Raw genomic sequence first — 3,919 nt, 5'->3', positions numbered from 1 at the left:
GCTCTCTTAAGACATTGCTCCATTTTCCTCCAGCTCTCTCAGAAGTCCTCTGACCAAAACTGAAATGAAGTTGTCATCACGTCTTGTGGTCAGTTTTGTCTCAACGTTTCTCAGTTTGCAGCTGACTCCACAGCACAGAGTCCTGGTCTTCAAGCATCTTGATCGTGTCACTGAAGACAGTTAGGTTTCCACTGACTAAGTCAGTGGATCTTCAAACATTGTTCATTGTCTTCAAAAAGAAAAAAGGATTTCAGTGGTGCATACAGTTGTGCTCAAAGGTTTGCATACCCTTAGAGAAAACATGCTGCATTCATCTTGCCATCAACTTTCACAAGATTCCCTGTGCCTTTATACCTCACACACCACCAAAACATCAGTGAGCCACCACCATGCTTCACAGTGGGGATGGTATTCTGTTCACCTTGTTGACCCCTCTCCAAACATAGCGCTTATGGTTGTAACCATAAAGCTCTATTTTGGTTTGATCACCCCAGACTACAGTGTGCCAGAAGCTGTGAGGCGTGTCGAGGTGTTGTCTGGCATATTGTAACCGGGCTTTTATGTGGTTTTGGCGCAGTAAATGCTTCTTTCTGGCAATTCAACCATGCAGCTCGTTTTTGTTCAAGTTACAGTTATTCTTACAGTTTTAGCTAAAATCTTTCTTGGTCTACCTAACCTTGGTTTGGTATCGAGAGATCCCCGAATTTTCCAGTAGTCAATAATTGATTGAACAGTACTGACTGCCATTTGCAAGGCTTTGGATATCTTTTTATATCCTTTCCCATATTTCTGAAGTTGAAATACCTTGTTAGCAGGTCTTTTGACAGTTCTTTTTTGCTCAGCCATGGAGAGCAAAAAAGAACTGTCAAAAGACCATACAGTTCAGCCAGTGCCAAAATGTAAAAAATTCTGCCAGGGTTTACAAACTTGAGCACAACTGTATATTTTCAGCACTCTTTCTAGAGAAGGGAGCACGGACAACAAGCAAACATGCTGTGTCCTAAAATATTATGGTACTCCTGGCCAACAATCTGCTGGCCAACAAGTTCTTCAGTTTTTCTACTCTGACGGTGAAAATATGAAAACATCAATCCCAAATATACCCAATATAAAGTGAGTAGGTACTCAACATCAAGGTGAATCATATCCAAAGCTGTTCTGGCCGTGTTATAAATGATGTTGGCAGGACAACCTAAGCCAATCACCTCCTGCTGCAGAGCATTTTAAACTTTAGTGTGAACATTGACCCTCCCAGGATTTTTTGGTCTTCCAAAGTTGGTATTTGTGTTGTCAGTAGACAATACCACAAATTTGTTTCCGAGGTAAAATTTTTGGATGACCACCAGGACCTCAGTTCAGGATGCTTGCATTTCAGCCCTTACACCTAAAATCCACAGCGTTACAGCATGCTACTTATCCGAGCGGGCGCAGCAGAGAGAGAGAGAGCGAGAGAGAGTTGAGGGGCAGATGTGTTGTACAGCGCCAGAAACCGTAATAAATATCATGGAAAGGACAGAAAGGTGTGAGCATTTGTCATAAGTCGGGAGAGATGTGACCCCGGGAGTAAACCGGGAGAGGGCAATGAAATACGGGAGTCTCCCGCGAAATTTGGGGGGGTTAGCAAGTTATGTGCTACCATGCTTCTTTACTTCTGTATGACAACGTGCTGTGCGTGATGTGGTTTTATTCTTCTGCACATGCGGGTCACTTTAAGGCAGTGGACAGTACACACTGGAGTCTGATATGGGTAACATTTAAGCAATAATGTGAACTTTCAAACAAAAAAAATCGGATCTGTGAATAAATAGGAATTGAGCATTGACCCCTAGGAGCAGGCCCTCTGTCTGGACGTAGGCTATCTGATGTCGGGAATACTCTATCTAGAATCAGCACACCTAAATATTGCACAATATTTGATACATGGACTATGCTATACTTTCCAGATTGTAACTGTTTGTGAATTTCTGTTGATTCTTTATTACCCATGTGAGTTTTTTTTCTCTTTATCTTCACTGACTGTACATTGAAGGGAGTTGCATCAAACCTCGTTGAACTACGTTCAACAATACAGCTTCTGATTCAAACCGGCATGCTTCGGGCCGAGGCACGCCTCACATCGGGTGTGAAGATCAGTGCGCACAATGAAGCCGGTGTGGCAGACACATCAGAGCTGTAAGGCATCGCTGTCCGTTCTCACTGACTTGCTAGCGAAGGGAAGCTGGTATTTACTTTACATTGAACATTTACAAAATGCAATCAAGCCATTACATGGTTAGTGTGTGTCTCGGTGTGATAGAGAGGGAGGGAGAGTGGCTGGAGCTTCATTTCCTCAATTCACTCCGCTGTCAGCAAATACAACAAGACAGTGGTGGAGAAACTGAGTCTATTTGACAGACCTTTTATAAAACGACTAATAAAGCCTTATTTAACTTATATTTTGGTTGTCTGTGTGAGACAGAGGGAGAGTGGGATCAGATGCTGATGTGGGCTGTATCAAACATTTACCAATGCAGCATTTTACAGGCCTGAGGACAGAGTTAGATGAAGTCCCCAGGAAGTTTCATCATTTAAACACCACATCCTCTCTTTTTCCTTCTCAATCTGTCACGGGTTTGTGGTGAAGGCAGGGTGGAGCAGGTTGGAGGACCCAAATGCAGGACACAGAGCAGGTATGGTTCAGTGGTTTTAATATAACAAAAAGCGAGCACACTTACAAGCAGAGTGGCTGATAGACTGAGTCCAAAAACAAGGGCTGTCCAACAGAAATACAAAATCCAATAACGGCAGGGAAACAGGGAGAGACGACAAGTGAGGCTGACGACACAAAACACACTGCTACACAGGGTGACAACATACAATGACCCGACAAAGACAAGACAGAAACACCAGGTATATACACACACACACACACACGGACTAACGAGCAGGGTGGGAGCAACACAGGTGAAAGACATGAGGCTAATGAGGCACAGGCAGGGAGAGAGAGCAGGGGAAAACAGAGACAGACATGCAGAGGGATAACTGGGGTAACAGACATGACAAGGGTTACCAAACACTAGACGACAGACAAGACAGACCCCCAAAACCCAACATACTATAAGGAAGATACTAACTAAAAAGTGCAACACAAAGAATGGCTGTCCGGCAGAGTGTGACAGTGCCCTGGAGGCTGGACTGTTCAGGGGGACGGCAGGAAGGCCAACAAAGAGGCTGGAAACCCACTGGAGGCCAAGCAGGGGACCAGCAAAGGTGGCGAATCCTCCCTGAAGGCCGGCGGCGAAGGCGAGACCTCTCCAAAGGTCTCAGCAGGGGCCGCAGACGACGGAAGGGACCCACCAGAGGCCGAAGAAGGCGAGGCCTCTCCAAAGGTCGGGCCGGTGACCAGCGTAGGGAGTCTGGAATCTCCGGTGGCAGAGCACAGCTGAGGACCACGGACTGAGCTGCTGGGCTGAGGACCACGGGCGAGACACGAGGTGCTGGAGTCGGTCTGACCACCGACGAAGGAACAGGAGTCAGCTGGTGATCAGGCTGGCTGCTAGCAGCGCTAGCAGGCCGGGGATCAGGCAGGTGGGCAGGCAGAAAGCTAGTAGCACTAGCTGGCCTGGGATCACGCTGGTTGCAGAAAGGTCGCTGCTGGTGACCTGGTCGCCTCCGATGACCACCACGGGAACCCGAAAAGACGGCCAGGCGACTTCCCTCGAAGGAGGACTCCGGGGGGAGCCTAGCCTCCAGGCTATCAGGCCATAGGCTAGCTGGTCGACTCAGAGCTGGTTGGCTGACTGGTTGGGAACTAGCAATCCTAGGGCTCTCTGGTTCTAACGCCAAGTCCATCAAAAAAGAGACCAGAGAGCTAGATGTCCAGGAGTCCCCAACCAGTCCGGATGATGGAGCCAACACAGGAGGGAGATGACCAGGCGGG

The sequence above is a fragment of the Micropterus dolomieu genome, linkage group LG12 (assembly GCF_021292245.1).
Source record: "Micropterus dolomieu isolate WLL.071019.BEF.003 ecotype Adirondacks linkage group LG12, ASM2129224v1, whole genome shotgun sequence".
Taxonomy (NCBI): Eukaryota; Metazoa; Chordata; class Actinopteri; order Centrarchiformes; family Centrarchidae; genus Micropterus; species Micropterus dolomieu.
Note: the sequence above shows the minus strand (reverse complement) of the source record.